This window comes from Cryptomeria japonica, chromosome 2 (assembly GCF_030272615.1).
Source record: "Cryptomeria japonica chromosome 2, Sugi_1.0, whole genome shotgun sequence".
NCBI lineage: Eukaryota > Viridiplantae > Streptophyta > Pinopsida > Cupressales > Cupressaceae > Cryptomeria > Cryptomeria japonica.
The window spans coordinates 431,617,155-431,631,072 of record NC_081406.1 but is presented as its reverse complement, the minus strand read 5'-3'; the positions used below and the strand labels follow the sequence as shown (position 1 = coordinate 431,631,072).

The 13,918-nt window shown below is 43.8% G+C and overlaps 1 pseudogene; it reads left to right on the top strand.

Moving 5' to 3' along the window:
* Positions 1-13,417: 13,417 nt before the first annotated feature.
* Positions 13,418-13,918, top strand: part of LOC131873641 (uncharacterized) — a 636-nt pseudogene continuing 135 nt past the window's right edge.

The window sequence follows — 13,918 nt, the reverse complement described above, 5'->3', positions numbered from 1 at the left end:
GCCTGGGAAGAGCCAATGTGAGAAAGCCCACCAAACGCTCTGATAAAAAAAGAGGGGGCGCTCCAATAACCTCGCTTTGGAGCGCACCTGGGGCAAACCCAGCCAAGGCACCCACCCCGACGAAGGTGCACGCGAGGTGCGCACTCGGGGTAAACCGGGCTCCGACAACGTGCACGCCGCACCTTGGAGCACACTTCGTAGTGCTCCCTGGTGCGCACCGGTGTTGCACACCGTGGTGGGCACCTCAGAGCACACCAAGGTGGGTAGCAAGGTGCGCACCTTTGATGCGATGTCTTCTCTAATTTCCAAAAAAGGCAAAAAAAATGAGATTTTAAAATTTCCATTTTGAAAGATAGTGAAAAAAATGGAACGCGGGTGCCATCTTGAGCCCGCCTTGGTGCGTAGCCTAGGCAAGTTGTGCACACCAAGGTGCCCACCCTGGCGAAGGTGCGCACCCGGGGCAAACCGGGCAATTAACCCAGCTTCCAACTTCGTGCGCGCCAGGGTGAGTGCGCACCCAACAACCGGGCCTGGGGAGGCCCAATGCGAGAAACCCCACCAAACACTCAGACAAAAAAAGAGGGGGCGCTCCAATAACCCCGCTTCAGAGTGCACCAGAAACCCCACTGGATGCTTGGGCAAAAATGTAATGCGCACTCGAAGCCCCTACCCAGAAATCCCCACTTTGAACATGGGGAGCTGCAATGGTAAAAAGCCTTACTAAACTCTCAGACGGAAAGGTGGCTTGAGGGTAATGCCTGAAACCCCACTTCCACTTCTGACTGAGGCAGCCTCGCTCTTCGGAGCCTCGCCCAGCACTTGGATGAAAAAAATGCGGCCCAAGGGTTGCCCAGCTTGGCCCCCGGATGAGAAACCCCTCTTTGGAGCCCCGCCCAGCACTTGGACGAAAAAACTGCAGCCCCCAGATGAGAAACCCCTCTTCGGAGCCCCACCCAACACTTGGACAAAAAAACTGCAGCCCTCGGATGAGAAACCCCTCTTCGAAGCCCTGCCCAGCACTTGGACGAAAAAAATGCGGCCCCCAGATGAGAAACCCCTCTTCGGAGCCTCGCCTAGCACTTGGACGAAAAAAATGCGGCCCCCGGATGAGAAACCCCTCTTCGAAGCCTCGCCTAGCACTTGGACAAAAAAAATTCGGCCCAAGGGTTGCCCAGCTTGGCCCCCGGATGAGAAACCCTTATTCGGAGCCCTGCCCAGCACTTGGACAAAAAAAATGCGGCCCCTGGATGAGAAACCCCTCTTCGGAGCCCCGCCCAGTACTTGGACGAAAAAAATGCGACCCCCGGATGAGAAACCCCTCTTCGAAGCCCCGCCCAGCACTTGGACGAAAAAAATGTTGCCCAAGGGCTGCCCAGCTTGGCCCTTGGATGAGAAACCCCTCTTCGGAGCCCCGCCCAGCACTTGGACAAAAAAAATGCGGCCCCCGGATGAGAAACCCCTCTTCGGAGCCCCGCCCAGCACTTGGACGAAAAAAATGCAGCCCCCGGATGAGAAACCCCTCTTCGAAGACCCGCCCAACACTTGGATGAAAAAAATGCGGCCCAAGGGTTGCCTAGCTTAGCCCTCGAATGAGAAACCCCTCTTTGGAGCCCCGCCCAGCACTTGGATGAAAAAAATGCGGCCCCAGGGTTGACCAGCTTGGCACCTGGATGAGAAACCCCTCTTTGGAGCTAGGAAAACCCCACTCAGCCCTTTGACAGAAAGGCGGACCTAGGGTCTCATCATTTTCATCCACACTTGGCATCCGGGGAAGAAAAGAGTGCACCATAAACCGCTCTCAGCCCTTGGGCAAAGAAAAGGTCGGCGAAGGGTCACACCGTCGACAACCCCGCTTGGCACTTGGCACTAGCAGAGGAACCCTGCCTTGGGGGACTTTGGAGAGAGAGATGCGGGTCAGCAAGCAACAAAGAAGGTTAGAAATGTAAACCCCACCTACGACAGAGCCAAAAAAAAGAGGTCACATGAATCGAGGCGATAGAGGGTTGAATCTCAGTGGATCGTGGTAGCAAGGCCACTCTGCCACTTACAATACCCCGTCGCTTATTTAAGTCTTCTGCAAAAGATTCTTCTCACCGACAGCTTGAAATTGTTATCCAAGGTTGCTCCGACTAGGCGGTTGCACCGATCGAAGGTAGCCAATGAAACGGGCCCCTGGGGGTGCAAGAGCACCCCTACTGCGGGTTGCGATGCAGCCAGAGAGAGAGATGCGCCGCATCTAGCGTGGATTCTGACTTAGAGGCGTTCAGTCATAATCCGACACACGGTAGCTTCGCACCACTAGCTTTTCAACCAAGCGCGATGACCAAATGTGTGAATCAATGGTTCCTCTCGTACTAAGTTGAATTACTATTGCGGCGCGGATCATCAGTAGGGTAAAACTAACCTGTCTCATGATGGTCTAAACCCAGCTCATGTTCCCTATTGGTGGGTGAACAATCCAACACTTGGTGAATTCTTCTTCACAATGATAGGAAGAGCCGACATCGAAGGATCAAAAAGCAATGTCGCTATGAACGCTTGGCTACCACAAGCTAGTTATCCCTGTGGTAACTTTTCTGACACCTCTAGCTTCAAATTTTTAAAGTCTAAAGGATCGATAGGCCACGCTTTCACAGTTTGTATTCATACTGAAAATCAAAATCAAATGAGCTTTTACCCTTTTGTTCCACAGGAGATTTCTGTTCTCATTGAGCTCATCTTAGGACACCTGTGTTATCTTTTAATAGATGTGCTGCCCCAGCCAAACTCCCCACTTGACAATGTCTTCCACCCGGATCGGTGCGCCTAGACGCACCTTAAGGCCAAAAACAGGGGCATTGCCCTGTCTTCGCCTCACGGAATAAGTAAAATAACGTTAAAAGTAGTGGTATTTCACTTGCACCGAAACGACTCCCACTTATTCTACACCTCTCAAGTCATTTCACAAAGTCGGACTAGAGTCAAGCTCAACAGGGTCTTCTTTCCCCACTGATTCCGCCAAGCCCGTTCCCTTGGCTGTGGTTTTGCTAGATAGTAGATAGGTGTGTAGGAGAAAAAGTGACACTAAGCAAACATGCCCTAATCTCACTTTCAACCACACACTTGTGGAATACGAAAGAGCCTAGAGGTATCACACAATTGGCTACTCCCTTTTGTGGAAGAGAGAGCCACGGGCTACCTATTAGGATTTCTATCCCTTTGTTGTAATTGAAAGATAAAATGATGCAAGTTCAATTCCTAACCCCAAAGTGCAAGTATGAACTAATAACAAGATTGCAGAATTGAACTTAAACAATGGAAAGCTATAAACACAAGGACAAGACAAGAATGCAAATGCATACCCAGAGTTAAAATCTGAGTGAAAATGTTTGGGACGGGGGCGCAGGCGCCACTGTCCTGATCCTGCCCCTGAAACTGCTCCGGAAACTGCTGTTTTGCAACCTGAAAAGCTGTCAAAATGCTGAAACTTGCTGTCTAACAGAAGGACCAAGGCACCCAGCGCCCTTGTCCTGGTAGGACCAGGGCGCCCCACACCCCTATCCTAGCTTTATGGGCTATAATTTGGTGTGTTGTTCTGTCTCGGTCCGCTTCCGTCAGATCTGCAACTTGCGGCGTCGTCCGAACCCCGAAACCTGCACTTATATCTGAAAAGGTATGGTGGGCGGCTATATAGGGTTTTGCCTTAGTCAAACCTCCGCTTTGGTGATTTCCACCTCCATGAATAGCCAAGTTGTATTGTAAAAGTAGTGTGTGTGCAGACCTTGTGTGTGTGCAAGATCCTAAAATGCAAGTAAGCAAACTAGAGCAACCTAGAAAGTAAACCCTAATTGCTTGTACATGATAATGTAAGTGCTCCAAATCAAGATGCAAAGTGATCTAAAGCATGAATACAAATGATATGATGAAGCTTATGCAAAGACATGAAAACAACATGAAATCATACCCAACCCCAAGGGAGGGGTACAAGCCAATCTTCAGTCGGTGATCCCTTATTGTTCTTCAATGCCTTCAAAGCCCTAAATGGATGAATGAAATTGATAGATGCTTGATGGATGGATGTTGAATGTTGTTGAAGTCTTCAAAGATCTGCTCTTTCGCTGCATAGAAGGTCCTTGAAACCAAAATTCGGATCCTTTCAAATGAAGAAAGAGAGCTCTTATATAGGAAACCCTAGGTCTTAATTTCAACTTTAGGCCGACTTAGAGATTGAATCTCCCGCCAATTTCTTGGGGTTAAGCTTTATTTTATGATTGGATCGCGCTCCTAAAATTTTGGGAAAAATGTCCGGGACCGTGTGCACTCCGGGCGCCATGGTCCCGACAACTTTTCACCAAATTTTCAGGGCCGTCAGATATGATGATTTTAGATCGAATCCCGAAGTTACAGGTGATTTCGAGATGTTTTGACCCCCGAAATCAAGCCCCCAAGTTCAAAATAGGACCTAATTAGGGTTTTAGATTAAATGATGTATTGGCGGAAAATGAAAGGGGCACACTTTAATGAAAAGGGCCCAACTTTATGATATGGGAGATGATAAAATAGAACCTTAGACCTAATTAATTTAATTAATTAAGTGATAAAGGGGAAATGCAATGCAAAATGCAAAATGTGCCAAGGCAGGTGCTAAACTAGGTGTGAAATTGTACCACCCTAGCAAGTGCGTACAATTTACGACGCTACATTTAGCCCCCACTTTAGTGGTCATATGAGTACTACGTGCATATGCAAGCTAAAGTACAGGAAAGTAAACATTATTTGAAAAAGGATATATCCATAAGTCGTCGGACGAAGCCCCCAGCGGTATCTGCAGTACACAGTTCGGAACCGCACCCTACAAAACACACGTTAGATCACAAAATCACCTAATGCTTACTAAGGAAGGTGATGAAAATTCGAGGGTAGCTATATGCCCCCCCTGTTTCGGCTTGCTAATTTTAGTGAGTTGAAACAGGGTATCATGTTTACCACTTCGAATTGTTAAAGAATATTGATGACAAATGCTCACAAGAAGATTTGATATGAGATCAAAAACTAATGGAGAATCATTTGGTAAGAAATAGGACTAAATCTCAATTCCAACACAACAAAGAGTGTGAGGATTTGAGAGTTCTCTAACATAAGATGAAGTATGTAAATGGAAACAAAATGCAAAGAAAAGAAAAGAAAGGCAAAAAAGCATGAATACACACATTGGTGATCCATGAGAAGAATAGTGAGAGAGAAAACATGGACTTCTCGCCCCTAGATCATGTCTAGGTGATCCATGGGAAAAAGGACATGGAAAAATAGCCCCTAGAGTCTGTCTAGGTGATCCATGTAAGGGAGGAGAGTGAGAAAGTCTAGCCTTATGCCGCTAGTTCCACTCAACCTCGTGCATGTGTGTGTAAGTGAGGTTAGAAGCACCTCATAGGAGTCTATGCCCGAGTATGCTACAACCTGTATATGTATAGTACAAAAGCGTGACATCTCGCTCTAAGAGTCTGTGCTCTGGTTCCGAGAATAATCACCTTGCATAAAAGAAAAAAATGGAGACATCTCGCTCTAAGAGTCTGTGCTCTGGTTCCGAGAATGACCCATTGCTCAAAAAGTGTAATGTTTATGTCATAAGCAAAGTAGAACAAGGATACCTACCTTCATCACAAAAGAAGATACCCCAAAAATGCAACAATGTCATAGATCCAAGCAAGAGAGTTTTTTACTCTTTAAGCAAGGATAAGATAGTTGAAAAGGGATATCTTGTAGTATGCGTAAAGGAGATCCTTAGAGGAGAAGAGATCTTTGTACAAAAGACACCTATCCCCAAGAGGAATTGTTTTAGACAAATATAACATCTTCTAGAATAAGACAAAGAAGAGAATAAGAATGCAATACTTCCTTCTTTTGTGAGGTGAAAGTGATTCTTAATGAAGGATGACGCTCTTTTTAACCCAATTGGGAGAGTGAATTCATTATGGATGTGTTTTACCAAGTGCAAAAGAGGTTGTAGTCAAGGACTTACACCTCTTGTAAGAGAGAATCCTTGAACAAACAACAACAAATGCATACAAGGAATAACATCAAGTAATAAAGTTCACACCATCCACGAAATAGGAAAAAGTGGATCCTTAGATAAAAATAAGAAAAGATCATTGCCTCCCAAGGATAAGGTCAATGAGAAGGACTTACACAATCTTCCAGGGAGAGATTTAGACATGAACAAAATGTACTACATACTCACATGAGTTCATGCAAGCAAGACATTAGTGTATGTAAAATGCTCCTCACAAGAAGTGGGTAGGATAAGAAAGAGAATACACATCTTCTCCCATATCTAGGAAAAGAGGATTCTAAAGAAAAGATGATCAGTATTTCCACATTATTACCCCATAGGAACAAGAGATAACATAGAAAAATTAGGCTATTATGTTGCTTCAGAAATATGATTGCACTTGAAATTGTACCATCATGAATGACAATGAGCCCCCAGTAAATGAGCTACCAATGTCACATAATGACGAGTAACATAATAGCCATTAATGTTATTTAAAGACATGATAGACTAAATGAGGTATTTGAATATGACATGCTAAATGCTCAACTATAAGTGAGATCAAAAACATGTATAAAGTGATAAAAATTGAAGAAGAAAAGTCACAAGAAATCTTAGAAGAGGGATGAGTGTAATTTATTAGAGCCTTATCCCTAGAGGAAAGGACTTTATTATGAATAGGAGATAAAGATTCATAAGTGGATTTAGAAATTTGAGGGGATTCATAAAGAGATTTGTTCATCGCCAAAATTTCCTTATGAGGGGAATGAGAGTTGATAGAAGTAGAAGATGATTTAGTTGAAATGAGATCATCATCACTACTAAATATAGCATTCACATTGAGAGATGGTCTTTTAGATGCTTTGGTGGGCTTAGAAAGATTATATCCAAGTCCAAATAAATATTCATGCATGTTATGTTCTAAAGGAACTTTAATTCCTTGTCCATTTGCACCACAACCATTTCCACTATAGCCACTCTTAGCCAAAATATGAAAACCACGACCATAACGATTAGCCATTTCAGAAAGAAAAGGTGGTTTTTCATAAGACAAAGAATCAAATTCTTCAGAATTAGAGGTGTGAGGAGAAGAAGTTTGAGAAGCGGCCACAAAATTATTGCTCATAGGTTCAGGTAAGACTGATTGATCTCTAGTTTCTTCCTTCTTTTTAACTTTAAGCTCTCTAGGAGGAACCCTATACTCACCTACAAAGGTGGGATTAAAATCAAGAGATCCCTAGTCGTCTTCTGCAAGAACCTTCTCAGGATCAAAAGCCTTTTCATGTGTAGATTCAAGTTGAGAAGAATCTTCTTCACGAACTTCAGACTCATCCAAAGAATTTTGATTATCAGAGGGTAATGATTCATCCATAGGTATCTTGTTTAACGAGTCATCACTAGAAGAGGAAGGCTTAGAAGAACTCCCTTTGGAAGTAGATGTTTGCAAACAAGCTTGAAAATTAGTATCACCTATCAAGGTATATGTCTTATTATTATAAATAAATTTAACTTGTCTATGCAATGTAGAGGGGACAGCTTGCATACTATGAATCCAAGGTCTCCCTAATAACAAGTTGTATGTTAGATTTCCTGACATAACATGGATAGGAGTAGGCAAAGTAATAGGTCCCACTGTGATGGGTAAGGTGATAATACCTAATGAAGACTTAGCCACATTATCAAAGCCTTGAATGGGATGAGAGTCAGGCTCAATAAGGGATGTATCCACATTCATCTTATGCAATAGATTAATGCTACACACATTAAGGCCAGAGCCATTATCTACCAGTGTTCATCTTATAGCAGTGTCATTTATGATAACCACAATCATCAAGGGATCACATTGATGTTGAATTTCACTAGTAGGCAACTCATCTTGAGTAAACACAATTTGAGCTTTAGGATTCATCACAGAGTTAACCAAAGACACTATATTACTAGATGTATTAGGTGGAGGAACATTCAAATCTTTCAAGGCATCTTGTAACATTCCATGATGAGCGGAAGAAGTTTGGATCAAATCCCAAAGGGATATCTTAGCAGGAGTAGTTTTAAGTTGTTCTATGAGATCATATTCCTTACCAAGAACTTGTGAAATACGCAGAGCTTGAGGAAGAATAGGTTGGGAAGGAGGAAGTGAAGTTGGGATAACTGGAGGAGGATTAGGTTGCCTATTGTTTCTTGTGTTATAGGTATGAGCAACCACATTATAACTCTCTCTAGTCAGTTGCTTAGCATACTCATAAGGGCTCTTAGTAGAATAACCTCCTTGCACAGTAATAATAGGTTTCTTAGGAGTGCAAAAAGAATCATTAGCATAACCACCTTGAACCACTAAGATAGGCTTATTTAAAGGTTGAGAATTTTGAGAAGGACAAGCACCTTGGACAGTGAAGAGAGGTTTGTTAGGTGTTTCATTCACATGTATCAAATTGATTGAGGATGGTTTAGAGGAATGAACAAAAGTGTTAGAAGAATTATTGATAGTCTTCTCTTGCACTAAAATCTTATCACAGATTAAATCAATTTTAGGAGAGAGACAAGGGGTAGGCATTGATGTTCCAATAGGAAGAGTAATACTAGGAAAGGTCATATCATCCTCTATCATCAAAGGATCTACATGGGGAATAAAATCTCTAGGAGAAGGATCAACATTACTCTCTAAAGTCTCACTTTTCAGAGGGAGATCTTTGAAAGAGATGTTAACCATCTTGTTTTGAACTAGGGTTTCCTTATGAGTAGAACCAAGTTGAGGAGAGGGAGATGCTTTATTTTTAGAGGGAGAATGATTGAGATATAAGGAAGGTGAGAAACTATCAAGGGAGTTTTCAATCTTGATTTCATCCCCTTTAGCTAGGGTTCTCTCATGGGGAAGAGAATAATCTACACCTTCTTCTAATGGTTCATCCCAAATAGTGAGGTTGTTGAAAGGAATGTTTGAAGTATTGTCAATTTCGGGAGAGGAGATAACATTGTTTATTAATTCCTCATCCTTAGGAGGGAGAGCATCAATAGATGTGTTAAACTCATCCTCTTTCCTCAAAATATGTTCAATATGATCTTTAGGGGAGAGAGAATTAAGGAAATTGCTTTTTATTTCATCTTCTTTCTCTAAGGGATGCTTATGGGTAAGACAAACTTTAGGAGAAGGGTAAGCATTTATCATTAATTCATCATCTCTAGTGGGAATTTTGTTGGAAAAGGAAATGTCATCACTAGGAAATGTAGGGATAATGTCATCTTCTTGCACAAAAGGATCCTCATGAAGGGAGTGTTTTTTAGGAGGAACATGAACATATTTCTCCAAAGATTCATGCTTAGGAAAGAGATCTTTGAAAGAAGTGTTCATAACCTCTTGTTGCACTAACATGCCCCCATTGGAAGGACCAACTTTAGGAGAAAATAAGTCAATGTCCATCAATACTTTTTCACTTAAAGAGGCATCATGTAGGGAAGGTGAAGCAACATTAAGAAAGGTGTTTATGATATCATTCTCTTCCTCTAGGATAGCTAAATAGGAAGGGCACATTTTAGGAGAATTGTCAAGATCACTCTTAAAGTCTTCATCCTTAGAGCATGGGAGAGTCTCAAAGGGATTGGTAGAAACTCTTTTAGGCACTAAAATGTTGTTATAGATGGGGGGAGGTTCTTTAGGAGAAGGAAAAATTGAAACAAGGGAAGCTAACCCATTATCACATCTATGAAATGAATGCATCATGACAACAATTTTCTTCTTTCAAATGATAACACATGCAAAATACAAGGAAATGTTTAATTTTAACCAATGCAAGCACTTAGAATGTAGATTTAGAAAATAAAATTTATGATTCAAATGATTTCCTAAATCAGATTTGAAATTATTGATCCCAATTAAGCTATCCACAAGTTCAATAAAATTAGGGTTTTAGCAAAAATTTCCTCTAAATTTTTGAATCTTGCAAGAAATTAAAAATTGTAAATACAAATTTGAATTTGAAATAGCATAAACACTGAAATTTGAAAACATAAATCAGAATTAGAGAAGATTGGAGTTCATGCCGAGTTCACCAAAATGTGTAGGAGAAAAAGTGACACTAAGCAAACATGCCCTAATCTCACTTTCAACCACACACTTGTGGAATACGAAAGAGCCTAGAGGTATCACACAATTGGCTACTCCCTTTTGTGGAAGAGAGAGGCATGGGCTACCTATTAGGATTTCTATCCCTTTGTTGTAATTGAAAGATAAAATGATGCAAGTTCAATTCCTAACCCCAAAGTGCAAGTATGAACTAATAACAAGATTGCAGAATTGAACTTAAACAATGGAAAGTTGTAAACACAAGGACAAGACAAGAATGCAAATGCATACCCGGAGTTAAAATCTGAGTGAAAATTTTTGGGATGGGGGCGCAGGCACCACTGTCCTAATCCTGCCCCTGAAACTGCTCCGAAAACTGCTGTTTTGCAACCTGAAAAGCTGTCAAAATGCTGAAACTTGTTGTCTGATAGAAGGACCAGGGTGCCCAGTGCCCCTGTCCCAGGGACCAGGGTGCCTAGCGCCCCTATCCTGGTAGGACCAGGGCGCCCCACGCCCCTGTCCTAGTTTTCTGGGCTGGAATTTGGTGTGTTGTTCTGTCTCGGTCCGCTTTCGTCGGATCTGCAACTTGCGGCGTTGTCCGAATCCCGAAACCTGCACTTATATCTGAAAAGGTATGGTGGGCGGCTATATAGGGTTTTGCCTTAGTCAAACCCCTGCTTTGGTGATTTACACCTCCATGAATAGCCAAGTTGTATTGTAAAAGTAGTGTGTATGTAGACCTTGTGTGTGTGCAAGATCCTAAAATGAAAGTAAGCAAACTAGAGAAACCTAGAAAGTAAACCCTAATTGCTTGTACATGATAATGTAAGTGCTCCAAATCAAGATGCAAAGTGATCTAAAGCATGAATACAAATGATATGATGAAGCTTATGCAAAGACATGAAAACAACATGAAATCATACCCAACCCCAAGGGAGGGGTACAAGCCAATCTTCAGTTGGTGATCCCTTATTGTTCTTCAATGCCTTCAAAGCCCTAAATGGATGAATGAAATTGATAGATGCTTGATGGATGGATGTTGAATGTTGTTGAAGTCTTCAAAGATCTACTCTTTCACTGCATAGAAGGTCCTTGAAACCAAAATTCGGATCCTTTCAAATGAAGAAAGAGAGCTCTTATATAGGAAACCCTAGGTCTTAATTTCAACTTTAGGCCGACTTAGAGATTGAATCTCCCGCCAATTTCTTGGGGTTAAGCTTTATTTTATGATTGGATCGTGCTCCTAAAATTTCGGGAAAAATGTCCGGGACCGTGTGCACTCCGGGCGCCATGGTCCCGACAACTTTTCACCAAATTTTCAGGGCCGTCGGATATGATGATTTTAGAGCAAATCCCGAAGTTACAGGTGATTTCGAGATGTTTTGACCCCCAAAATCAAGCCCCCAAGTTCAAAATAGGACCTAATTAGGGTTTTAGATTAAATGATGTATTGGAGGAAAATGAAAGGGGCACACTTTAATGAAAAGGGCCCAACTTTATGATATGGGAGATGATAAAATAGAACCTTAGACCTAATTAATTTAATTAATTAAGTGCTAAAGGGGAAATGCAATGCAAAATGAAAAATGCGCCAAGGCGGGTGCTAAACTAGGTGTGAAATTGTACCACCCTAGCAAGTGCGTACAATTTACGATGCTACAATAGGGACAGTGGGAATCTCGTTAATCCATTCATGCTTGTCACTAAATAGATGACGAGGCATTTGGCTACCTTAAGAGAGTCATAGTTACTCCCGTCGTTTATCCGCGCTTGGTTAAATTTCTTCACTTTGACATTCAGAGCACTGGGCAGAAATCACATTGCGTCAGCATCTACAGGGACCATCGCAATGCTTTGTTTTAATTAAATAGTCAGATTCCCCTTGTCCGTACCAGTTCTGAGTCAGCTGTTTGCCGCCTAGGGAAAGCCCCCAGAAGGGAGTGCCCTGCGTGCGTCGCCCTATCGACATGCAACAGCCCACCCTCACCGCGGTAGCAGCTCGAGTAGGCCGCCAACAGCCCATGTGTTCGGGGTGTAGACCCCTAGGCCCAGCCCTCAGAGCCAATCCTTTTCCCGAAGTTACGGATCGATTTTGCCGACTTCCCTTACCTAAATTGTTCTATTGACCATAGGCTATTCACCTTGGAGACCTGATGCGGTTATGAGTATGACCAGGGGTGAACGGTACTCAGTCCTCTAGTTTTTCAAGGGCTGCCAAAGGTGCACCAGACACTGCGAGACATGCGGTGCTCTTCCAGCCACTGGACCCTATCTCCGGTTGAACCGATTTCAGCATGGGCAGGCTATTAAAAAGAAAAGATAACTCTTCCTGGGGCCCCCGCCGATGTCTCCAAATTTCCTAACGTTGTTGTCCACCGCCATGTCCCGGTTTGGGAATATTAACCCGATTCCCTTTCGATGATCACGCAAAGTACGCCCTTGAAACACGGCTTCGCCATCTCTTAGGATCGACTAACCCATGTCCAAGTGCTGTTCACATGGAACCTTTCCCCACTTCAGTCTTCAAAGTTCTCATTTGAATATTTGCTACTACCACCAAGATCTGCACTGAGGGCCGGTCCACACAGGCTCACGCAGAAGGTTTCGCAACAACCCCCGCGTCCGCCTACTTATCGGAGCCTGGTACTTGCCCCGACGGCTGAGTATAGGTTGCGCGCTTCAGTGCCATCCATTTTCAGGGCTAGTTTATTTGGTAGATGAGTTGTTACACACTCCTTAGCAGATTTTGACTTCCATGGCCACCGTCCTGCTATCTTAATCAACCAACACGCTTTGTGGGATCTGGGTTAGCACGCAATTTGGCATTGTAACTCGGCTTTCAGTTCATCCCGCATTGCCAGTTCTACTTACCAAAAATAGCCCACTTAGAGCTCATGATTCCATGGCACAGCTCAATGGAGTAGCCGCGCCGCCTTACCTATTTAAAGTTTGAGAATAGGTCGAGGGCATTATGCCCCTGATGCCTCTAATCATTTGCTTTACCCGATAAAACTCGCACATGAGCTCCAGCTATACTGAGGGAAACTTCAGAGGAAACTAGCTACTAGACGGTTTGATTAGTCTTTCGCCCCTATACCCAAGTCAAACAAATGATTTGCATGTCAGTATCGCTGCGAGCCTCCACCAGAGTTTCCTTTGGCTTCACCCTACTCAGGCATAGTTCACCGTCTTTCGGGTCCCAACAGGTGTGCTTGCACTCGAACCCTTCACAGAAGATGAGGGTCGGTCGGCACTGTACCCCCCGAGAGGGGATCTTGCCAGTCAGCTTCCTTGCACCTCGCAGGTTTCCCAACCCGCTGACTCGCACACATGTTAGACTCCTTGGTCCGTGTTTCAAGACGGGTCAGATGGAAAGCCCGCTGGCCAGCGCCACGAGTGCACAGGTGCCCGAGGGCCCACCCTGGTAGGCGCGCACTTCGCTCCTCGACCGTCGTGACAGAGGTACAGTGCGACCAGAAGGCCGTACTTGTGCCGCTACAAAGGACCACACTGGCACGCCCCCTAAGCCGAGTGGCGGACCGGCTAACGCCATTTCGCATCTGACCGCAGCGCATCGCTGGCCTCCATCCGCTTCCCTCCCGACAATTTCAAGCACTCTTTAACTCTCTTTTCAAAGTCCTTTTCATCTTTCCCTCACGGTACTTGTTCGCTATTGGTCTCTCGCCCGTATTTAGCCTTGGATGGAATTTACCACCCGATTAGGGTTGCATTCCCAAACAACCCGACTCGCCGACAGCACCTCGTGGTGCGGCAGGGTCCGGGCCAGACGGGGTTCTCACCCTCTCCGGTGCCCCCTTCCAGGGGACTTG